At 61.0% G+C, this 25,000-nt stretch overlaps 3 non-coding genes across 3 annotated transcripts in view; all 3 read left to right on the top strand.

Moving 5' to 3' along the window:
- The first annotated feature begins 12,816 nt into the window (after positions 1–12,816).
- Positions 12,817–12,935, top strand: LOC131868001 (5S ribosomal RNA). Its single transcript, XR_009366521.1, has one exon. It is a non-coding gene; the product is annotated as a 5S ribosomal RNA (ribosomal RNA).
- A 5,915-nt stretch (positions 12,936–18,850) lies between these two features.
- On the top strand, positions 18,851–18,969 carry LOC131867987 (5S ribosomal RNA). The gene has a single exon (XR_009366507.1). It is a non-coding gene; the product is annotated as a 5S ribosomal RNA (ribosomal RNA).
- A 5,915-nt stretch (positions 18,970–24,884) lies between these two features.
- Positions 24,885–25,000, top strand: part of LOC131867986 (5S ribosomal RNA) — a 119-nt gene continuing 3 nt past the window's right edge. The window contains exon 1 of the ribosomal RNA XR_009366506.1: positions 24,885–25,000. This exon is cut by the window's right edge and continues 3 nt beyond it. This is a non-coding gene — a ribosomal RNA (5S ribosomal RNA).

Here is a 25,000-nt window from a genome sequence, read left to right as displayed (position 1 = left end):
CGGGAACAAGACCGATTACAAGTCGTCGAGTCTGTTACTGGGCGAACACGAGATGCGCACAGGAAATCGATCAGCCCTCACAATGGCCCAAGGCCAGAGATCGGACTGCTACGATTTACCCCAACAATCATCGTGCCACTCTTCGCAGAGAGGTGATAGACGCCAACGAGCCCGCGCATAGCAATCGAGGTGTAAAAAGGGCGTTGAAGGCAGGAAGCCTGGACGAAAGAGGCTACGAGGTCACCTCGAAGCGGTCTAAGAATCGGGCGCACTTGGGGCGACTACCAGTGCCAACCCCTTATCCCGCGGTGCGTCCGACACACAGAAATTTCCAAGGCGGCCAAGGAGCCTCCCCGCATAGCAATCGGGGTGTGAGGTTACGGATGCAGCATTGATAGCAATCGAGGTGGGAGGCGAAGGATGCAGAAGTGAGAGCCGAGGGATGTAGCAGAGATAGCAATCGGGGTGTGTGATGCAGAAGAGATAGCAATCGAGGTGTGCGGTGGGAAGGGCCCAGCAGCCAGAATGCATGAAGCGACGGATGAAGCAGTGATGACAACCGGGCTGTGAGGAGAGGAGGGATGCAGCCAAGAAAGCAATCAGGGCTCGAGGCAAGGGATGCATCAAGGATAGCAATCATGTTGTGAGGCGAGATTCCAAAGGCTAAACGTGAGAGGCTGCAGGGTCGACTCAGAGAGGTCTATGCATGTGAGAGGCTGAAAGCAAGGTCAACTCGGAGCGGTCTATGCATCGGGCGCGCTTGGGGCGACTACCAGTGCCAACCCCTTATCCCGCGACGCGTCCGACAAAGAGAACGTTCCAAGGCGGCAGAGGAGGTTACCAGCCGAAGGATGCAGTAGCAATAACAGGTATAGTTCCGCGGCGGCCGAGAAGACTCACCGCATAGGAATCGGGATGCGAGGCGAGGGATGCGGCGGGAAGGCCCCGACGGCTAAACGGAAGAGGCTGCAGGGCCGCCTCGGAATGGTCCAAGCATCGGACGCGATTGGGACGACTACCAGTGCCAACCCCTTATCCCGCGATGCGTCCGATACACAGATAGTTCCAAGGCGGCCGAGGAGCCTCACCGCATATCAATCGGGGTGCGAGGCGAGGGATGGGGCGGGAAGGCCCCAACGGCTAGACGGAAGAGGCTTCAGGGCCACCTCGGAATGCTCCAAGCATCGGACGCGCTTGGGGCGACTACCAGTGCCAACCCCTTATCCCGCGATGCGTCCGATACACAGATGGTTCCAAGGCGGCCGAGGAGCCTCACCGCATAGCAATCGGGGGTGCGAGGCGAGGGATGGGGCGGGAAGGCCCCAACGGCTAGACGGAAGAGGCTTCAGGGCCGCCTCGGAATGGTCCAAGCATCGGACGCGCTTGGGGCGACTACCAGTGACAACCCCTCATCCCGCGATGCGTCCGATACGAAGATGGTTCCAAGGCGGCCGAGGAGCCTCACCGCATAGCAATCGGGGTGCGAGGTGGGGGATGCGGCGAGATGGCCCCAATGGCTAGACGGAAGAGGCCACAGGGCCGCGTCGGAATAGTCCAAGCATCGGACGCGCTTGGGGCGACTACCAGTGACAACCCCTTATCCCGCGATGCGTCCGATACGAAGATAGTTCCAAGGCGGCCGAGGAGCCTCACCGCATAGCAATCCGGGTGCGAGGTGGGGGATGCGGCGAGATGGCCCCAACGGCTAGACGGAAGAGGCTGCAGGGCCGCCTCGGAATAGTCCAAGCATCGGACGCGCTTGGGGCGACTACCAGTGACAACCCCTTATCCCGCGATGCTTCCGATACGAAGACAGTTCCAAGGCGGCCGAGGAGCCTCACCGCATAGCAATGGGGGTGCGAGGTGAGGGATGCGGCGAGATGGCCCCAACGGCTAGACGGAAGAGGCCACAGGGCCGCCTCGGAATAGTCCAAGCATCGGACGCGCTTGGGGCGACTACCAGTGACAACCCCTTATCCCGCGATGCATCCGATACGAAGATAGTTCCCAGGCGGCCGAGGAGCCTCACCGCATAGCAATCGGGGTGCGAGGCGAGGGATGCGGCGAGATGGCCCCAAAGGGTAGACGGAAGAGGCTGCGGGGCCGCCTCGGAATAGTCCAAGCATCGAACGCGCTTGGGGCGACTACCACTGCCAACCCCTTATCCCGCGATGCGTCCGATACACAGATAGTTCCGAGGCGGCCGAGGAGCTGGGGGATGCGGCGAGATGGCCCCAACGGCTAGACGGAAGAGGCTGCAGGGCCGCCTCGGAATAGTCCAAGCATCGGACGCGCTTGGGGCGACTACCAGTGACAACCCCTTATCCCGCGATGCGTCCGATACACAGATAGTTCCGAGGCGGCCAAGGAGCCTCACCGCATAGCAATCGTGGTGCGAGGTGGGGGATGCAGCGAGATGGCCCCAACGGCTAGACGGAAGAGGCTGCAGGGCCGCCTCGGAATGGTCCAAGCATCGGACGCGCTTGGGGCGACTACCACTGCCAACCCCTTATCCCGCGATGCGTCCGATACACAGATAGTTCCAAGGCGGCCGAGGAGCCTCACCGAATAGCAATCGGGGTGCGAGGCGAGGGATGCGGCGAGAAAGCCCCAACGGCTAGAGGGAAGAGGCTTCAGGTCCGCCTCGGAATGGTCCAAGCATCGGACGCGCTTGGGGCGACTACCAGTGACAACCCCTTATCCCGCGACGCGTCCGATACACAGATAGTTCCAAGGCGGCCGAGGAGCCTCACCGCATAGCAATCGGGGTGCGAGGCGAGGGATGCGGCGAGAAGGACCCAACGGCTAGACGGAAGAGGCTTCAGGGCCGCCTCGGAATGGTCCAAGCATCGGACGCGCTTGGGGCGACTACCAGTGACAACCCCTTATCCCGCGACGCGTCCGATACACAGATAGTTCCAAGGCGGCCGAGGAGCCTCACCGCATAGCAATCGGGGTGCGAGGCGAGGGATGCGGCGAGAAGGACCCAACGGCTAGACGGAAGAGGCTTCAGGTCCGCCTCGGAATGGTCCAAGCATCGGACGCGCTTGGGGCGACTACCAGTGACAACCCCTTATCCCGCGACGCGTCCGATACACAGATAGTTCCAAGGCGGCCGAGGAGCCTCACCGCATAGCAATCGGGGTGCGAGGCGAGGGATGCGGCGAGAAGGACCCAACGGCTAGACGGAAGAGGCTTCAGGGCCGCCTCGGAATGGTCCAAGCATCGGACGCGCTTGGGGCGACTACCAGTGACAACCCCTTATCCCGCGATGCGTCCGATACACAGATAGTTCCAAGGCGGCCGAGGAGCCTCACCGCATAGCAATCGGGGTGCGAGGCGAGGGATGCGGCGAGAAGGACCCAACGGCTAGACGGAAGAGGCTTCAGGGCCGCCTCGGAATGGTCCAAGCATCGGACGCGCTTGGGGCGACTACCAGTGACAACCCCTTATCCCGCGACGCGTCCGATACACAGATAGTTCGAAGGCGGCCGAGGAGCCTCACCGCATAGCAATCGGGGTGCGAGGCGAGGGATGCGGCAAGAAGGACCCAACGGCTAGACGGAAGAGGCTTCAGGGCCGCCTCGGAATGGTCCAAGCATCGGACGCGCTTGGGGCGACTACCAGTGACAACCCCTTATCCCGCGACGCGTCCGATACACAGATAGTTCCAAGGCGGCCGAGGAGCCTCACCGCATAGCAATCGGGGTGCGAGGCGAGGGATGCGGCGAGAAGGACCCAACGGCTAGACGGAAGAGGCTTCAGGTCCGCCTCGGAATGGTCCAAGCATCGGACGCGCTTGGGGCGACTACCAGTGACAACCCCTTATCCCGCGACGCGTCCGATACACAGATAGTTCCAAGGCGGCCGAGGAGCCTCACCGCATAGCAATCGGGGTGTGAGGCGAGGGATGCGGCGAGAAGGACCCAACGGCTAGACGGAAGAGGCTTCAGGGCCGCCTCGGAATGGTCCAAGCATCGGACGCGCTTGGGGCGACTACCAGTGACAACCCCTTATCCCGCGACGCGTCCGATACACAGATAGTTCCAAGGCGGCCGAGGAGCCTCACCGCATAGCAATCGGGGTGCGAGGCGAGGGATGCGGCGAGAAGGACCCAACGGCTAGACGGAAGAGGCTTCAGGGCCGCCTCGGAATGGTCCAAGCATCGGACGCGCTTGGGGCGACTACCAGTGACAACCCCTTATCCCGCGATGCGTCCGATACACAGATAGTTCCAAGGCGGCCGAGGAGCCTCACCGCATAGCAATCGGGGTGCGAGGCGAGGGATGCGGCGAGAAGGACCCAACGGCTAGACGGAAGAGGCTTCAGGGCCGCCTCGGAATGGTCCAAGCATCGGACGCGCTTGGGGCGACTACCAGTGACAACCCCTTATCCCGCGACGCGTCCAATACACAGATAGTTCCAAGGCGGCCGAGGAGCCTCACCGCATAGCAATCGGGGTGCGAGGCGAGGGATGCGGCGAGAAGGACCCAACGGCTAGACGGAAGAGGCTTCAGGGCCGCCTCGGAATGGTCCAAGCATCGGACGCGCTTGGGGCGACTACCAGTGACAACCCCTTATCCCGCGACGCGTCCGATACACAGATAGTTCCAAGGCGGCCGAGGAGCCTCACCGCATAGCAATCGGGGTGCGAGGCGAGGGATGCGGCGAGAAGGACCCAACGGCTAGACGGAAGAGGCTTCAGGGCCGCCTCGGAATGGTCCAAGCATCGGACGCGCTTGGGGCGACTACCAGTGACAACCCCTTATCCCGCGACGCGTCCGATACACAGATAGTTCCAAGGCGGCCGAGGAGCCTCACCGCATAGCAATCGGGGTGCGAGGCGAGGGATGCGGCGAGAAGGACCCAACGGCTAGACGGAAGAGGCTTCAGGGCCGCCTGGGAATGGTCCATGCATCGCACGCGCTTGGGGCGACTACCAGTGACAACCCCTTATCCCGCGACGCGTCCGATACACAGATAGTTCCAAGGCGGCCGAGGAGCCTCACCGCATAGCAATCGGGGTGCGAGGCGAGGGATGCGGCGAGAAGGACCCAACGGCTAGACGGAAGAGGCTTCAGGGCCGCCTCGGAATGGTCCAAGCATCGGACGCGCTTGGGGCGACTACCAGTGACAACCCCTTATCCCGCGACGCGTCCGATACACAGATAGTTCCAAGGCGGCCGAGGAGCCTCACCGCATAGCAATCGGGGTGCGAGTCGAGGGATGCGGCGAGAAGGACCCAACGGCTAGACGGAAGAGGCTTCAGGGCCGCCTCGGAATGGTCCAAGCATCGGACGCGCTTGGGGCGACTACCAGTGACAACCCCTTATCCCGCGATGCGTCTGATACACAGATAGTTCCAAGGCGGCCGAGGAGCCTCACCGCATAGCAATCGGGGTGCGAGGCAAGGGATGCGGCGAGAAGGACCCAACGGCTAGACGGAAGAGGCTTCAGGGCCGCCTCGGAATGGTCCAAGCATCGGACGCGCTTGGGGCGACTACCGTTGCCAACCCCTTATCCCGCGATGCGTCTGATACACAGATAGTTCCGAGGCGGCCGAGGAGCCTCACCGCATAGCAATCGGGTTGCGAGGCAGATTATTGGGAAGGGAACCCCCTGGGATGCGGCTCAAGCAGTGCCCAAAGGGACTGGAATGCGGAATCACATCGAGAGACCCAAATGCTATACGAGGGCTCAAATCGAATTATCGATTTGGCCACGACATGGACGCATCGGAACGACTACCTTTGCCGAACCACTCGCAATTGCATCCATACCGAAACCAATAGACATTTCCGTTAGAGCCCTCGCATAGCATTCGGGAATCTCGCATGCCCCTCTAAATCGACCAATGCTGGCGCTCAACGAAAATCCGAGCGCTACCACCGTTCGAGCGCCAGCATTGGTCGAGTTAGAGGGGCACGGGGGAGAATGCTCCAGTCAACACCTCCCCTATATAAGTTATTTGTCCGATTCTCGCACAACCGTAGTCTGCCTCGTCGAATCAAACAACGGTCCTAGATTCCGACTTCCGTTCCGTAGAGACCCAAAAGCTAGATGGAGGCTCGCAAGAAAGAGAGTCGGCGCATAGCAATCGGGTTTCTCGAACGTTTAGGGACCGAGCTCACTTGCGGATAGGGCAAAATCCGCCAAGCAACCCAAAAGCTAGACGGGGGCTCGAATCGAATCGCCTAGGCGGCCACAACAACGACGTGTTGGATCGACTACCAGTGCCAAACCATTCAGCAAGACTAGTCTGTGTCGAGGCCGGATAGAGATTCTCAGAGAGCGCCCGTATAGCATTTAGGAGACCTGCCGCGTCCCTCACACTCGACAAATGGTGGTGCACGTTTATAAATCCGAGCGATCCCAACCCTTTCAAGCACCAACATCGGTCGAGATAGAGGGGCACGGAGGGGGCTGCGTGAGACAACACAGTCCCCTATATAAGTTATTTGTCCGATTCTCACACATCCGAAGAATGGTCATCAAATCGGACAACAGCCCAAACTTCCGACTTCCGTCCCAGAAAGCCCAAGAGCTATCTAAAACGTTCATGGCCGGAACTCGATCGCGGCTATACCAGTCCGCCAAGCAACCCAAAAGCTAGACTGGAGCTCTAGTCGAATCACCTCTGTGGCCATTGCAAGGACGTGTTGGAGCGACTACCATTGCCGAACCATTCCGCAGGTCGAGTCCATACCAAGGCCGCATAGAGATTCACGATGAGCTCCTGCATAGCAATCAGGAGACTTGCCGTGTCCATCACAATCGATAAATCCTGGTGCAAGATTTTTGCATCCGAGCGCTCCAACCAGTCGAGCACCAGCATCAATCGACATAAACGGGCACGGGGGGAGGATGCTCGAGAACACTACCTCCCCTATATAAGTTATTTGTCCGATTCTCAAGCAGCCGAAGTCTGGTCATCGAATCGGGTCAAAGACCACAACTTCCGACTTTACCCACAATGCAAGTCATCGAATCGAACATCGGCCCCCGAGTCGGACTCCATGCGTATGTCAGGTCATCGGACCCAAATTCCGCCTTCCTGCGCATGGCGGGCCATCAATATCAACTCGGTCATCGGACCCAAACTCCGCCTTTCTGCGCATGGCACGCCTTCAAATCGGTCATCGGACCCAAATTCCGCCTTCCTGTGCATGGCGGGCCATCAACATCAACTCGGTCATCGGACCCAAATTCCGCCTTTCTGCGCATGGCACGCCATCAACTCGGTCATCGGACCCAAATTCCGCCTTCCTGCGCATGGCAGGTCATCGGACACAAATTCAGACCTCGCCAATATGCCTACGTATCGAATCGGTCATCGGACCCAACTTCCGACTTCATCCATACTGTAGGGTCTTTGAGGTTGGCGCGGTGCGCTCAACCCGGGGAGTCGACCCATCGAAGCATACACCTCCCCTATATAAGCTATTTGTCCGATTCCCACACCTGTGTAGTTTGCACCTCTGACCAGGACATCGACCCCAACTTCCGAACTCGACTGCAACGACGGCACCAGCGCCTTGGTGCGCACCTTGCGACGCACAGTCCCAACATTCGCCTTCCTGCACATGGCAGGTCATCGGACCCAAATTCCGACCTCGCGAGTATGCCTACATATCGAATCGGTCATCGGACACAACTTCCGACTTCATCCATACCGTAGGGTCTTTGAGGTTGGCGCGGTGCGCTCAACCCGGGGAGTCGACCCAACGAAGCATACACCTCCCCTATATAAGCTATTTGTCCGATTCCCACACCTGTGTAGTTTGCACCTCCGATCAGGACATCGACCCCAACTTCCGAACTCGCCTGCAACGACCGAACCAGCGCCTTGGTGCGCACCTTGCAACGCACAGTGCCAACATTCGCCTTCCTGCACATGGCAGGTCATCGGACCCAAATTCCGACCTCGCGAGTATGCCTACATATCGAATCGGTCATCGGACCCAACTTCCGACTTCATCCATACCGTAGGGTCTTTGAGGTTGGCGCGGTGCGCTCAACCCGGGGAGTCGACCCAACGAAGCATACACCTCCCCTATATAAGCTATTTGTCCGATTCCCACACCTGTGTAGCTTGCACCTCCGATCAGGACATCGACCCCAACTTCTGAACTCGACTAAAAAGACCGCACCAGCACCTTGGTGTGCACCTTGCAACGCACAGTGCCAACATTCGCCTTCCTGCACATGGCAGGTCATCGGACCCAAATTCCGACCTCATGAGCATACCTACTAATCGAATCGGTCATCGGACCCAACTTCCGACTTCATCCATACCGTAGGGTCTTTGAGGTTGGCGCGGTGCGCTCAACCTGGGGAGTCGACCCATCGAAGCATACACCTCCCCTATATAAGCTATTTGTCCGATTCCGACACCTGTGTAGTTTGCACCTCCGCTCAGGACATCGACCCCAACTTCCGAACTCGCCTGCAACGACCGAACCAGCGCCTTGGTGCGCACCAAAAGTGCGCACTTTTGGAGGGCACTTTTGTGCGCTCCAAAGGTGCGCACTTTTGGAGGGCACTTTTGTGCGCTCCAAAGGTGCGCACTTTTGGAGGGCACTTTTTGGAGGGCACTTTTGTGCGCTCCAAAGGTGCGCACTTTTGGAGGGCACTTTTTGGAGGGCACTTTTCTGCGCTCCAAAGGTGCGCACTTTTGGAGGGCACTTTTTGGAGGGCACTTTTCTGCGCTCCAAAGGTGCGCACTTTTGGAGGGCACTTTTTGGAGGGCACTTTTCTGCGCTCCAAAGGTGCGCACTTTTGGAGGGCACTTTTTGGAGGGCACTTTTCTGCGCTCCAAAGGTGCGCACTTTTGGAGGGCACTTTTGTGCACTCCAAAGGTGCACACTTTTGGAGGGCACTTTTTGGAGGGCACTTTTCTGCACTCCAAAGGTGCGCACTTTTGGAGGGCACTTTTTGGAGGGCACTTTTGTGCGCTCCAAAGGTGCGCACTTTTGGAGGGCACTTTTTGGAGGGCACTTTTGTGCGCTCCAAAGGTGCGCACTTTTGGAGGGCACTTTTGTGCACTCCAAAGGTGCGCACTTTTGGAGGGCACTTTTCCTGCGCTCCAAAGGTGCACACCTAGGTGAGCACCTTCGACCACACCTTGTAGCACACCAAACTCTGACTTTCGACTTCATCCGCAATGCAGGGTCTTTGAGGTTGGCGCAATGCGCACAACCAGGGGAGTCGACCCATCAAACCCAACACCTCCCCTATATAAGCTATTTGTCTGATTCTCATACATGCGTAGCCTGCAGGAGCAATTAGGACATCGACCCCAACTTTCGGCTTCTAAACGAAAACAAGGTCTTTGAGGTTGGTGTAATGCGAACAACTAGGGGAGTCAACCCATCAAACCCAACACCTCCCCTATATAAGCTATTTGTCTGATTCTCATACATGTGTAGTCTACAGGAGCAATTAGGACATCGACCCCAACTTTTGACTTCTTAACGAAAACAAGGTCTTTGAGGTTGACGTAATGCGCACAACCAGGGGAGTCGACCCATCAAACCCAACACCTCCCCTATATAAGCTATTTGTCCGATTCTCATACATGTGTAGCCTACAGGAGCCATTAGGACATTGACCCCAACTTTTGACTTCTTAACGAAAACAAGGTCTTTGAGGTTGGCGTAATGCGCACAACCAAGGGAGTTGACCCATCAAACCCAACACCTCCCCTATATAAGCTATTTGTCTGATTCTCATACATGTGTAGCCTGCAACAACGATTAGGACATCCACCCCAACTTCTGAATTCGTCTGCGTTGACCGCACCAAAGGTGCACGCCTTGGTGCTCACCAAAATCCGACTTCCGACTTCTTCTGCTATGCGGGGTCTTTGAGGTTGGCGCAGTGCGCACAACCAGGGGAGTCAACCCACCGAATGCAACACCTCCCCTATATAAGCTATTTGTCTGATTCTCATACATGCGTAGACTGCAGCAATGATTAGGACATCCACCCCAACTTTTGACTTCTTAAACAAGACAGGGTCTTTGAAGTTGGTGCAGTGCACACAACCAGGGGAGTCGACCCATCAAACGCAACACCTCCCCTATATAAAGCTATTTGTCCGATTCTCATACGTGTAGTCTGCAGCAGCGATTAGGACATCGACCCCAACTTCCGAATTCGTTTGCATTGACCGCACCAAAGGTGCACGCCTTGGTGTGCACCTTGGAGTGCACTTTGGTGCTCACCTCGGTGCACACTTTGGTGTGCACCTCGGTGTGCACCAAAGGTGCGCACCTTGGAGCGCACCAAAGGTGTACACTTTGGAGCGCACCACATAGGGTCTTTGAGAGGTTGGCGCAGTGCGCACACCAAGGTGGGTGTTGAGGTGCGTGCCGAGGTGGGTGGGTGCTAGGGTGCGCTCCATGGTGGGTGCCAGGGTGGGTGCGTGCTAGGGTGGATTCCAAAGAGGGTCATAGGGTGGGTGCCAAGGTGGGTTGGTGATATAGTGGGTTCAAAGGTGGGTACTAGGGTGGGTTCCAAGGTGGGTCACAAGTTGGGTGCCAGGATGCGTGGGTGTTAGGTTGGGTGCCAAGGTGGGCTCCTGCGTGGGTGGGTGCTAGGGTGGGTTTCAAGGTGGACGCGAGGGCGGGTGCCAAGGTGGGTAACAAGTTGGGTGTTAGGATGGGTGAGTGCTAGAGTGGGTGCCAAGGTGGGTGGGTGCTAAGGTGGATGCCAAGGTGGTTCACAGGGTGGGTGGGTTCTAGGGTGAGTTCCAAGGTGGGTCACAGGTTTAGTGCTAGGGTGCGTGTCAAGGCGGGTGTCGAGGTGCCTGGGTGCTAGGGTGTGGATGCCAATGTGGGTCATAGGGTGGGTACTAGGGTGGGCTGCAATGTGGGTGCCAAGGTGGGTAACATGCTCGGTTGGTTCTAAATTGGGTGTCAGGGTGGGTGTGCACCCACCTTGCCCGAGGTGGGTGCCAAGGTGCCAGTGTGGGTGGGTGCTAAGGTGGATGCCAAGGTGGGTGAGAAGGTGGGTGATAGGTTGAGTGGTAGGATGGGTGGGTGCCAAGATGGGTCACAGGGTGGGTGCAAGGGTGGGTAGGTGCTAGGGTTGGTGTCAGGGTGGGTGGGTGCTAGGTTGGGTTCCAAGGTGGGTGCGAGGGTGAGTGTCAAGGTGGGTCACAGGTTAGGTGCTAGGATGGGTGAGTGCTAGGGTGCAAAGGTGCCAGGGTGGGTGCTAGGATGGGTCGATGCTAGGGTGAGTGGCAAGGTGGGTCCACAAGTGTCAAGGTGGGTGCCGAGGTGGGTGCCAACTTGGGTTCCAAGGTGGGTGCCAAGTGGGCGACTGCTATGGTGGATGCCAAGGTGGGTCACGGGGTGGGTGCCAAGTTGCTAGGTTGTGTTCCAAGGTGGGTGCCAACGTGGCTGCTAGGGTGCGTGGGTTAAAGGGTGTGTCACAACGTGGGTGCCAGGATGGGTGCGCACCCACACTGGCCAAGACGGGTGCAAGGTTGGGTTCCAAGCCCGGTCACAGGCTGGGTGCTAGGATGGGTGGGTGCCAAGGTGGGCACCAGGGTGGGTGCACCCACCCTGGCCAAGGTGGGTCACGGGGTGGGTCCTAGGGTGGGTAACAGGGTGGGTACTAAGGTGCGTGCCAAGGTGGGTCATGGGGTGGGTGCCAAGGTGGGCACCAGGGTGGGTGTGCACCAACCCTAGCCAGGGTAGGTCACGGGGTGGTTGTCGGGGTGGGCGTCAAGGAGCCAAGGTGGGTGGCAAGTAGCCAAGTTGCGTGCCAAGGTGGGTGTCGGGGTGGGTGCCAAGGATCCAAGGTGGGTGCCAAGGAACCAAGGTGGGTGTCTGGGTGGGTGCCGAGGTGGGAGCCAGGGTGGGTCCCAAGGTGAGTGCAAAGGTGGGTGCCAGGGTCAAGGTGAGTGCCAATGTGGGTTCCAAGGTGCCAGGGTCAGGGTGAGTGCCAATGTGGGTTCAAAGGTGCTAAGTTGGGTGCGAGGTTGGGTGCGAGGGTGGGTGGGTGCCAAGGTGTGCTAGGTGGAAGCCCGGGTGGGTCGGCATCCCATGGGTGTCGAGTTGGGTGCCTGATGGGTGCTTCTTGTCAAGTTTTAGTCGTCGGGACTCATTTCGAGCCTTAGAGGTCGTTTCTTGTCCGGTTGCCCTGTCTTCGACCTGGGAACCCAATTTTGGTCCTCGGGTCCCATTTTTTTTTGTCTCGCATCCCACTTTTGGCCTGTGGCCTTTTCGGGGTCGATTCTCGTTTTGGGCATCAGAGCATGTTTCTTCTCCTAAAACCCAATATTTGTTTATTAAGTCTCGGAACACATTTTTGTTCTCGTGGACCCATCATGGGTCTTGGAACGCATTTGTGGTCCTTGGGTCCCATTTTGCATCCCGAAACTTGTGTTTTGGTGCTTGATCCCTATTTTGGGTGCCCACCTTGCACCAAGTGCGCACCCGGGGCAAACCGAGCGCCTTGGTGCACCGGGGCAAGATCGAGCGTGCACCCGAGGCGCCCCGAACATGCACCAAGGTGCACTCGGCCCACATGTGAGCGCAGGTCGTTGCGCCCGAGGTGGTGTGTGGGCACCGCGTTGCAGACGGGACACTGCACGCACACGACGCCCCGTCCAGGTGCACGCACGTAGGCCAGGCCGGGTGCACACCCGACGCCCTAGCAAGGTGCGCGCACCCGGGCAGGGCTCACACTTGGCGAACGGGGCGCACTTCGCGAGGGAGGGTGTGCACCTCGACGGGGGTGGGTGGCCGGGGTGGATTCGCACGTGGGTCGCGGTTTGCTAAGTACACACTGCGACAAGCTCATAACGGGTGCGATCATACCAGCGTTAGTGCACCGGATCCCATCAGAACTCCGCAGTTAAGCGCGCTTGGGCCGGAGTAGTACTAGGATGGGTGACCTCCCGGGAAGTCCCGGTGTTGCACCCTTTCTTAGTTTTTCGCCGGGCGTCGCAATGCTATTTGAATAAACCTTTTGCCCGTTTGCGTTCTCGTCGGGGCCGGGCCGGGCCGGGGTGCGCTGCCCGCACTACCGCGCGCGCGGGGGCGACACCGAGCGCGCACCCGAGGCGCCCCGAGCACACAGGCCACGGTGCAACCCGGGCGTTGTGCGCGCACCCCGGTGCGCCCGAGGTGCTGCGCGCGCACCCAGGTGAAATCGGTGTGCACCTCGGCCAGTGCGCGCTCGGTCGAGTCGCGCACGTTGGCCAAGGTGCACGGTGATGTTTCTTACTCTAAGGTTCCGCACCAGACGCCCGGGACAGGTGAGCGAAGCTGGGCGGGGCCGGGTGCGCGGCCGGGGCAGGTGCACGCAGCTGGAGAGAGCTTTGGAGCACACCAGAGGTGCGCACCTTGGAGCACACTTCGGAGCGCACCAATGATGCGCTCCATTCAAAAGTTTCCTGAAAAGGCAAAAAAAGTTGAGATTATAGAATTTCCCACTTGAGAGATTGTAAAAAAAAAAAATTTAAAATGAAGGAAACGCGGGTGCCAAGGTGTGCGCGCCCGGGTGCGCAGCCCAGCCAAGGTGTGCGCACCAAGGCGCCCACCCTGGCGAAGGTGCACGCAAGGTGCGCACCCGAGGCAAACCGGACAATTAACCCAACTTTCGACTTCGCGCGCACCTGCGCACCTTGGAGCGCACTTCGGAGCGCTCCTTGGTGCGCACCAATCTTGGGCACCTCGGAGTGCACCATGGCGCCCACCAAGGTGCGCACCCGGGGCAAACCGAGCTCCGACTTCGTGCGCACCTTGGAGCGCACGAAAGGTGCGCACCATGGCGCCCACCAAGGTGCGCAGCCCAGCCAAGGCGTGCGCATCAAGGTGCGCACCCTGGCGAAGGTGCGCACCCGGGGCAAACCGAGCTCCGACTTCGTGCGCACCTTGGAGCGCACAAAGGGTGCGCAACCCAGCCAAGGTGTGCGCACCCCGGGCAAACCGAGCTCCGAATCGTGCGCACCTTGGAGCACACTTCGGAGCCCTCCTTGGTGCGCACCGATGTTGCGCACCTCGGAGCGCACCCGGGGAAAACAATGCAATTAACCCGACTTTCGACTTCGTGGGCACCTCGGAGCGCTCTCGGGTTCGCACCTCGGAGCACACCGAGGTGCGCACCTTTGATGCGCTACCTTCACCAATTTCCAGAAAAGGCAAGAAAACATTGAGAAGGTGTGCGCACCGAGGTGCCCACCCTGGCGAAGGTGCACGCGAGGTGCGCACCCGGGGCAAACCGGGCTCCGACTTCGTGCACGCCATGCTGCGCACCTTGGAGGGCCATGGTGCGCACCTTGGAGCACACTTCGGAGCGCTCAATGGTGCCCAACCCAGCCAAGGTGCCCACCGCGGCGAAGGTGCACGCGAGGTGCGCACCCGGGGCAAACCGGGCTCCGACTTCGTGCACGCCGCACCTTGGAGCACACTTCGGAGTGCTCCTTGGTGCGCACCAGGGCGCGCAACCCAGCCGAGGTGCCCACCCCGGCGAAGGTGCACGCGGGGTGCGCACCCGAGGCAAACCGGGCTCCGACTTCGTGCACGCCATGGTGCCCACCGCGGCGAAGGTGCACGCGAGGTGCGCACCCAGGGCAAACCGGGCTCCGACTTCGTGCACGCCGCACCTTGGAGCACACTTCGGAGCGCTCCTTGGTGCGCACCAGGGCGCGCAACCCAGCCGAGGTGCCCACCCCGGCGAAGGTGCACGCGAGGTGCGCACCCGGGGCAAACCGGGCTCCGACTTCGTGCACGCCATGGTGCCCACCGCGGCGAAGGTGCACGCGAGGTGCGCACCCGGGGCAAACCGGGCTCCGACTTCGTGCACGCCGCACCTTGGAGCACACTTCGGAGCGCTCCTTGGTGCGCACCATGGTGCCCACCAGGGCGCGCAACCCCGCCGAAGGTGCACGCGAGGTGCGCACCCGGGGCAAACCGGGCTCCGACTTCGTGCACGCCGCACCTTGGAGCACACTTCGGAGCGCTCCTTGGTGCGCACCAGGGCGCGCAACCCCGCCGAAGGTGCACGCGAGGTGCGCACCCGGGGCAAACCGGGCTCCGACTTCGTGCACGCCATGGTGCGCACCAGGGTGCCCACCGCGGCGAAGGTGCGCACCTGGGGCAAACCGGGCTCCGACTTCGTGCACGCCGCACCTTGGAGCACACTTCGGAGCGCTCCTTGGTGCGCACCAGGGCGCGCAACCCAGCCGAGGTGCCCACCCCGGCGAAGGTGCACGCGAGGTGCGCACCCGGGGCAAACCGGGCTCCGACTTCGTGCACGCCATGGTGCCCACCGCGGCGAAGGTGCGCACCCGGGGCAAACCGGGCTAGGACTTCGTGCACGCCGCACCTTGGAGCACACTTCGGAGCGCTCCTTGGTGCGCACCATGGTGCCCACCAGGCCGCGCAACCCAGCCAAGGTGTGCGCACCAAGGTGCACGCGAGGTGCGCACCCGGGGCAAACCGGGGTCCGGCTTCGTGCACGCCGCACCTTGGAGCACACATCGGGGCGCTCCCGGGTTCGCACCGGCGTTGCGCACCGTGGTGGGCACCTCGGAGCGCACCGTGGTGGGCACCTCGGAGCACACCAAGGTGGGCAGCGAGGTGCGCACCTTTGATGCGATGCCTTCACTAATTTCCATAAAAGGCAAAAGAAAACGAGATTTTAAAATTTCCGTTTTGAAAGATAGTGAGAAAAAGGGAATGCTGGTGCCATCTTGAGCCCGCCCTGGTGCGCAGCCCAGCCAAGGTGTGCGCACCAAGGTGCCCACCCTGGCGAAGGTGCGCGCCCGGGCAATTAACCCAACTTCCAACTTCGCGCGCGCCAGGGTGGGAGCGCACCCAACAACCGGGCCTGGGAAGAGCCAATGCGAGAAACCCCACCAAACGCTCTGACAAAAAAAGAGGGGGCGCTCCAGTAACCCCGCTTCGGAGCGCACCCTGGGCAAACCCAGCCAGGGTGCCCACCCCGGCCAAGGTGCAGGCGAGGTGCGCACCCGGGGCAAACCGGGCTCCGACAACGTGCACGCCGCACCTTGGAGCACACTTCGTAGCGCTCCCGGGTGCGCACCTCAGAGCACACCAAGGTGGGCAGCGAGGTGCGCACCTTTGATGCGCTGCCTTCACTAATTTCCAGAAAAGGCAAAAAAAAGAGGAGATTTTAAAATTTCCGTTTTGAAAGATAGTGAAAAAAACGGAACGCGGGTGCCATCTTGAGCCCGCCCGGGTGCACAGCCCAGGTAAGGTGCCCACCCTGGCAAAGGTGCGCACCCGGGCAATTAACCCTACTTCCGACTTCGTGCGCGCCAGGGTGGCAACCGGGCCTGGGAAGAGCCAATGCGAGAAACCCCACCAAACGCTCCGACAAAAAAAGAGGCGGCGCTCCAATAACCCCGCTTCGGAGCGCAGCCGGGGCAAACCCAGCCAAGGTGCCCACCCCGACGAAGGTGCACGCGAGGTGCGCACCCGGGGCAAACCGGGCTCCGACAACGTGCACGCAGCACCTTGGAGCACACTTCGAAGCACTCCCGGGTGCCCACCGGCGTTGCGCACCGTGGTGGGCAGCGAGGTGCGCACCTTTGATGCGCTGCCTTCACTAATTTCCAGAAAAGGCAAAAAAAAATGAGATTTTAAAATTTCCGTTTTGAAAGATAGTGAAAAAAACGGAACGCGGGTGCCATCTTGAGCCCGCCCTGGTGCGCAGCCCAGGCAAGGCATGCGCACCAAGGTGCCCACCCGCGGTGCACGCCCGGGGCAAACCGGGCTCCGACTTCGTGCAGGCCGCACCTTGGAGCACACTTCGGAGCGCTCCTTGGTGCGCACCATGGTGCCCACCAGGGCGCACCCGGGGCAAACCGGGCTCCGACTTCGTGCACGCCGCACCTTGGAGCACACATCGGAGCGCTCCCAGGTTCGCACCAGCGTTGCGCACCTTTGATGCGCTGCCTTCACTAATTTCCAGAAAAGGCAAAAAAAAACGATATTTTAAAATTTCCGTTCTGAAAGATAGTGAAAAAAACGGAACGCGGGTGCCATCTTGAGCCCTTCCTGGTGCGCAGCCCAGGCAAGTTGTGCGCACCAAGGTGCCCACCCTGGCGGAGGTGCGCGCCCGGGGCAAACCGGGCTCCGACTTCGTGCACTGCATGGTGCCCACCAAGGCGCGCAACCCAGCCAAGGTGCCCACCGCAGCGAAGGTGCACGCGAGGTGCGCACCCGAGGTGCACACCCGGGGCAAACCGAGCTCCGACTTCGTGCACGCCGCACCTTGGAGCACACTTCAGAGCGCTCCTTGGTGCGCACCAGGGCGCGCAACCCAGCCAAGGTGCTCACCCCGGCGAAGGTGCACGCGAGGTGCGCACCCGGGGCAAGCCGGGCTCGGACTTCGTGCACGCCGCACCTTGGAGCACACATCGGAGCGCTCCCGGGTTCGCACCAGCATTGCGCACCTTTGATGCGCTGCCTTCACTAATTTCCAGAAAAGGCAAAAAAAAAAAAAAAACGAGATTTTAAAATTTTCGTTTTGAAAGATAGTGAAAAAAACGGAACGCGGGTGCCATCTTGAGCCCGCCCTGGTGTGCAGCCCAGGCAAGTTGTGCGCACCAAGGCACCCACCCTGGCCAAGGTGGGTCACGGGGTGGGTCCTAGGGTGGGTAACGGGGTGGGTACTAAGGTGCGTGCCAAGGTGGGTCATGGGGTGGGTGCCAAGGTGGGCACCAGGGTGGGTGTGCACCAACCCTAGCCAGGGTAGGTCACGGGGTGGTTGTCGGGGTGGGCGTCAAGGAGCCAAGGTGGGTGGCAAGTAGCCAAGTTGCGTGCCAAGGTGGGTGTCGGGGTGGGTGCCAAGGATCCAAGGTGGGTGCCAAGGAACCAAGGTGGGTGTCTGGGTGGGTGCCGAGGTGGGAGCCAGGGTGGGTCCCAAGGTGAGTGCAAAGGTGGGTGCCAGGGTCAAGGTGAGTGCCAATGTGGGTTCCAAGGTGCCAGGGTCAGGGTGAGTGCCAATGTGGGTTCAAAGGTGCTAAGTTGGGTGCGAGGTTGGGTGCGAGGGTGGGTGGGTGCCAAGGTGTGCTAGGTGGAAGCCCGGGTGGGTCGGCATCCCATGGGTGTCGAGTTGGGTGCCTGATGGGTGCTTCTTGTCAAGTTTTAGTCGTCGGGACTCATTTCGAGCCTTAGAGGTCGTTTCTTGTCCGGTTGCCCTGTCTTCGACCTGGGAACCCAATTTTGGTCCTCGGGTCCCATTTTTTTTTGTCTCGCATCCCACTTTTGGCCTGTGGCCTTTTCGGGGTCGATTCTCGTTTTGGGCATCAGAGCATGTTTCTTCTCCTAAAACCCAATATTTGTTTATTAAGTCTCGGAACACATTTTTGTTCTCGTGGACCCATCATGGGTCTTGGAACGCATTTGTGGTCCTTGGGTCCCATTTTGCATCCCGAAACTTGTGTTTTGGTGCTTGATCCCTATTTTGGGTGCCCACCTTGCACCAAGTGCGCACCCGGGGCAAACCGAGCGCCTTGGTGCACCGGGGCAAGATCGAGCGTGCACCCGAGGCGCCCCGAACATGCACCAAGGTGCACTCGGCCCACATGTGAGCGCAGGTCGTTGCGCCCGAGGTGGTGTGTGGGCACCGCGTTGCAGACGGGACACTGCACGCACACGACGCCCCGTCCAGGTGCACGCACGTAGGCCGGGCCGGGTGCACACCCGACGCCCTAGCAAGGTGCGCGCACCCGGGCAGGGCTCACACTTGGCGAACGGGGCGCACTTCGCGAGGGAGGGTGTGCACCTCGACGGGGGTGGGTGGCCGGGGTGGATTCGCACGTGGGTCGCGGTTTGCTAAGTACACACTGCGACAAGCTCATAACGGGTGCGATCATACCAGCGTTAGTGCACCGGATCCCATCAGAACTCCGCAGTTAAGCGCGCTTGGGCCGGAGTAGTACTGGGATGGGTGACCTCCCGGGAAGTCCCGGTGTTGCACCCTTTCTTAGTTTTTCGCCGGGCGTCGCAATGCTATTTGAATAAACCTTTTGCCCGTTTGCGTTCTCGTCGGGGCCGGGCCGGGCCGGGGTGCGCTGCCCGCACTACCGCGCGCGCGGGGGCGACACCGAGCGCGCACCCGAGGCGCCCCGAGCACACAGGCCACGGTGCAACCCGGGCGTTGTGCGCGCACCCCGGTGCGCCCGAGGTGCTGCGCGCGCACCCAGGTGAAATCGGTGTGCACCTCGGCCAGTGCGCGCTCGGTCGAGTCGCGCACGTTGGCCAAGGTGCACGGTGATGTTTCTTACTCTAAGGTTCCGCACCAGACGCCCGGGACAGGTGAGCGAAGCTGGGCGGGGCCGGGTGCGCGGCCGGGGCAGGTGCACGCAGCTGGAGAGAGCTTTGGAGCACACCAGAGGTGCGCACCTTGGAGCACACTTCGGAGCGCACCAATGATGCGCTCCATTCAAAAGTTTCCTGAAAAGGCAAAAAAAGTTGAGATTATAGAATTTCCCACTTGAGAGATTGTAAAAAAAAAAAATTTAAAATGAAGGAAACGCGGGTGCCAAGGTGTGCGCGCCCGGGTGCGCAGCCCAGCCAAGGTGTGCGCACCAAGGCGCCCACCCTGGCGAAGGTGCACGCAAGGTGCGCACCCGAGGCAAACCGGACAATTAACCCAACTTTCGACTTCGCGCGCACCTGCGCACCTTGGAGCGCACTTCGGAGCGCTCCTTGGTGCGCACCAATCTTGGGCACCTCGGAGTGCACCATGGCGCCCACCAAGGTGCGCACCCGGGGCAAACCGAGCTCCGACTTCGTGCGCACCTTGGAGCGCACGAAAGGTGCGCACCATGGCGCCCACCAAGGTGCGCAGCCCAGCCAAGGCGTGCGCATCAAGGTGCGCACCCTGGCGAAGGTGCGCACCCGGGGCAAACCGAGCTCCGACTTCGTGCGCACCTTGGAGCGCACAAAGGGTGCGCAACCCAGCCAAGGTGTGCGCACCCCGGGCAAACCGAGCTCCGAATCGTGCGCACCTTGGAGCACACTTCGGAGCCCTCCTTGGTGCGCACCGATGTTGCGCACCTCGGAGCGCACCCGGGGAAAACAATGCAATTAACCCGACTTTCGACTTCGTGGGCACCTCGGAGCGCTCTCGGGTTCGCACCTCGGAGCACACCGAGGTGCGCACCTTTGATGCGCTGCCTTCACCAATTTCCAGAAAAGGCAAGAAAACATTGAGAAGGTGTGCGCACCGAGGTGCCCACCCTGGCGAAGGTGCACGCGAGGTGCGCACCCGGGGCAAACCGGGCTCCGACTTCGTGCACGCCATGCTGCGCACCTTGGAGGGCCATGGTGCGCACCTTGGAGCACACTTCGGAGCGCTCAATGGTGCCCAACCCAGCCAAGGTGCCCACCGCGGCGAAGGTGCACGCGAGGTGCGCACCCGGGGCAAACCGGGCTCCGACTTCGTGCACGCCGCACCTTGGAGCACACTTCGGAGCGCTCCTTGGTGCGCACCAGGGCGCGCAACCCAGCCGAGGTGCCCACCCCGGCGAAGGTGCACGCGGGGTGCGCACCCGGGGCAAACCGGGCTCCGACTTCGTGCACGCCATGGTGCCCACCGCGGCGAAGGTGCACGCGAGGTGCGCACCCGGGGCAAACCGGGCTCCGACTTCGTGCACGCCGCACCTTGGAGCACACTTCGGAGCGCTCCTTGGTGCGCACCAGGGCGCGCAACCCAGCCGAGGTGCCCACCCCGGCGAAGGTGCACGCGAGGTGCGCACCCGGGGCAAACCGGGCTCCGACTTCGTGCACGCCATGGTGCCCACCGCGGCGAAGGTGCACGCGAGGTGCGCACCCGGGGCAAACCGGGCTCCGACTTCGTGCACGCCGCACCTTGGAGCACACTTCGGAGCGCTCCTTGGTGCGCACCATGGTGCCCACCAGGGCGCGCAACCCCGCCGAAGGTGCACGCGAGGTGCGCACCCGGGGCAAACCGGGCTCCGACTTCGTGCACGCCGCACCTTGGAGCACACTTCGGAGCGCTCCTTGGTGCGCACCAGGGCGCGCAACCCCGCCGAAGGTGCACGCGAGGTGCGCACCCGGGGCAAACCGGGCTCCGACTTCGTGCACGCCATGGTGCGCACCAGGGTGCCCACCGCGGCGAAGGTGCGCACCCGGGGCAAACCGGGCTCCGACTTCGTGCACGCCGCACCTTGGAGCACACTTCGGAGCGCTCCTTGGTGCGCACCAGGGCGCGCAACCCAGCCGAGGTGCCCACCCCGGCGAAGGTGCACGCGAGGTGCGCACCCGGGGCAAACCGGGCTCCGACTTCGTGCACGCCATGGTGCCCACCGCGGCGAAGGTGCGCACCCGGGGCAAACCGGGCTAGGACTTCGTGCACGCCGCACCTTGGAGCACACTTCGGAGCGCTCCTTGGTGCGCACCATGGTGCCCACCAGGCCGCGCAACCCAGCCAAGGTGTGCGCACCAAGGTGCACGCGAGGTGCGCACCCGGGGCAAACCGGGGTCCGGCTTCGTGCACGCCGCACCTTGGAGCACACATCGGGGCGCTCCCGGGTTCGCACCGGCGTTGCGCACCGTGGTGGGCACCTCGGAGCGCACCGTGGTGGGCACCTCGGAGCACACCAAGGTGGGCAGCGAGGTGCGCACCTTTGATGCGATGCCTTCACTAATTTCCATAAAAGGCAAAAAAAAACGAGATTTTAAAATTTCCGTTTTGAAAGATAGTGAGAAAAAGGGAATGCTGGTGCCATCTTGAGCCCGCCCTGGTGCGCAGCCCAGCCAAGGTGTGCGCACCAAGGTGCCCACCCTGGCGAAGGTGCGCGCCCGGGCAATTAACCCAACTTCCAACTTCGCGCGCGCCAGGGTGGGAGCGCACCCAACAACCGGGCCTGGGAAGAGCCAATGCGAGAAACCCCACCAAACGCTCTGACAAAAAAAGAGGGGGCGCTCCAGTAACCCCGCTTCGGAGCGCACCCTGGGCAAACCCAGCCAGGGTGCCCACCCCGGCCAAGGTGCAGGCGAGGTGCGCACCCGGGGCAAACCGGGCTCCGACAACGTGCACGCCGCACCTTGGAGCACACTTCGTAGCGCTCCCGGGTGCGCACCTCAGAGCACACCAAGGTGGGCAGCGAGGTGCGCACCTTTGATGCGCTGCCTTCACTAATTTCCAGAAAAGGCAAAAAAAAGAGGAGATTTTAAAATTTCCGTTTTGAAAGATAGTGAAAAAAACGGAACGCGGGTGCCATCTTGAGCCCGCCCTGGTGCACAGCCCAGGTAAGGTGCCCACCCTGGCAAAGGTGCGCACCCGGGCAATTAACCCTACTTCCGACTTCGTGCGCGCCAGGGTGGCAACCGGGCCTGGGAAGAGCCAATGCGAGAAACCCCACCAAACGCTCCGACAAAAAAAGAGGCGGCGCTCCAATAACCCCGCTTCGGAGCGCAGCCGGGGCAAACCCAGCCAAGGTGCCCACCCCGACGAAGGTGCACGCGAGGTGCGCACCCGGGGCAAACCGGGCTCCGACAACGTGCACGCAGCACCTTGGAGCACACTTCGAAGCACTCCCGGGTGCCCACCGGCGTTGCGCACCGTGGTGGGCAGCGAGGTGCGCACCTTTGATGCGCTGCCTTCACTAATTTCCAGAAAAGGCAAAAAAAAATGAGATTTTAAAATTTCCGTTTTGAAAGATAGTGAAAAAAACGGAACGCGGGTGCCATCTTGAGCCCGCCCTGGTGCGCAGCCCAGGCAAGGCATGCGCACCAAGGTGCCCACCCGCGGTGCACGCCCGGGGCAAACCGGGCTCCGACTTCGTGCAGGCCGCACCTTGGAGCACACTTCGGAGCGCTCCTTGGTGCGCACCATGGTGCCCACCAGGGCGCACCCGGGGCAAACCGGGCTCCGACTTCGTGCACGCCGCACCTTGGAGCACACATCGGAGCGCTCCCAGGTTCGCACCAGCGTTGCGCACCTTTGATGCGCTGCCTTCACTAATTTCCAGAAAAGGCAAAAAAAAACGATATTTTAAAATTTCCGTTCTGAAAGATAGTGAAAAAAACGGAACGCGGGTGCCATCTTGAGCCCTTCCTGGTGCGCAGCCCAGGCAAGTTGTGCGCACCAAGGTGCCCACCCTGGCGGAGGTGCGCGCCCGGGGCAAACCGGGCTCCGACTTCGTGCACTGCATGGTGCCCACCAAGGCGCGCAACCCAGCCAAGGTGCCCACCGCAGCGAAGGTGCACGCGAGGTGCGCACCCGAGGTGCACACCCGGGGCAAACCGAGCTCCGACTTCGTGCACGCCGCACCTTGGAGCACACTTCAGAGCGCTCCTTGGTGCGCACCAGGGCGCGCAACCCAGCCAAGGTGCTCACCCCGGCGAAGGTGCACGCGAGGTGCGCACCCGGGGCAAGCCGGGCTCGGACTTCGTGCACGCCGCACCTTGGAGCACACATCGGAGCGCTCCCGGGTTCGCACCAGCATTGCGCACCTTTGATGCGCTGCCTTCACTAATTTCCAGAAAAGGCAAAAAAAAAAAAAATACGAGATTTTAAAATTTCCGTTTTGAAAGATAGTGAAAAAAACGGAACGCGGGTGCCATCTTGAGCCCGCCCTGGTGTGCAGCCCAGGCAAGTTGTGCGCACCAAGGCACCCACCCTGGCCAAGGTGGGTCACGGGGTGGGTCCTAGGGTGGGTAACGGGGTGGGTACTAAGGTGCGTGCCAAGGTGGGTCATGGGGTGGGTGCCAAGGTGGGCACCAGGGTGGGTGTGCACCAACCCTAGCCAGGGTAGGTCACGGGGTGGTTGTCGGGGTGGGCGTCAAGGAGCCAAGGTGGGTGGCAAGTAGCCAAGTTGCGTGCCAAGGTGGGTGTCGGGGTGGGTGCCAAGGATCCAAGGTGGGTGCCAAGGAACCAAGGTGGGTGTCTGGGTGGGTGCCGAGGTGGGAGCCAGGGTGGGTCCCAAGGTGAGTGCAAAGGTGGGTGCCAGGGTCAAGGTGAGTGCCAATGTGGGTTCCAAGGTGCCAGGGTCAGGGTGAGTGCCAATGTGGGTTCAAAGGTGCTAAGTTGGGTGCGAGGTTGGGTGCGAGGGTGGGTGGGTGCCAAGGTGTGCTAGGTGGAAGCCCGGGTGGGTCGGCATCCCATGGGTGTCGAGTTGGGTGCCTGATGGGTGCTTCTTGTCAAGTTTTAGTCGTCGGGACTCATTTCGAGCCTTAGAGGTCGTTTCTTGTCCGGTTGCCCTGTCTTCGACCTGGGAACCCAATTTTGGTCCTCGGGTCCCATTTTTTTTTGTCTCGCATCCCACTTTTGGCCTGTGGCCTTTTCGGGGTCGATTCTCGTTTTGGGCATCAGAGCATGTTTCTTCTCCTAAAACCCAATATTTGTTTATTAAGTCTCGGAACACATTTTTGTTCTCGTGGACCCATCATGGGTCTTGGAACGCATTTGTGGTCCTTGGGTCCCATTTTGCATCCCGAAACTTGTGTTTTGGTGCTTGATCCCTATTTTGGGTGCCCACCTTGCACCAAGTGCGCACCCGGGGCAAACCGAGCGCCTTGGTGCACCGGGGCAAGATCGAGCGTGCACCCGAGGCGCCCCGAACATGCACCAAGGTGCACTCGGCCCACATGTGAGCGCAGGTCGTTGCGCCCGAGGTGGTGTGTGGGCACCGCGTTGCAGACGGGACACTGCACGCACACGACGCCCCGTCCAGGTGCACGCACGTAGGCCGGGCCGGGTGCACACCCGACGCCCTAGCAAGGTGCGCGCACCCGGGCAGGGCTCACACTTGGCGAACGGGGCGCACTTCGCGAGGGAGGGTGTGCACCTCGACGGGGGTGGGTGGCCGGGGTGGATTCGCACGTGGGTCGCGGTTTGCTAAGTACACACTGCGACAAGCTCATAACGGGTGCGATCATACCAGCGTTAGTGCACCGGATCCCATCAGAACTCCGCAGTTAAGCGCGCTTGGGCCGGAGTAGTACTGGGATGGGTGACCTCCCGGGAAGTCCCGGTGTTGCAC

Source organism: Cryptomeria japonica, unplaced genomic scaffold (assembly GCF_030272615.1).
Source record: "Cryptomeria japonica unplaced genomic scaffold, Sugi_1.0 HiC_scaffold_192, whole genome shotgun sequence".
Classification (NCBI taxonomy): Eukaryota; Viridiplantae; Streptophyta; class Pinopsida; order Cupressales; family Cupressaceae; genus Cryptomeria; species Cryptomeria japonica.
Note: the sequence above shows the minus strand (reverse complement) of the source record. Positions and strands in the feature narration are given on the sequence as shown.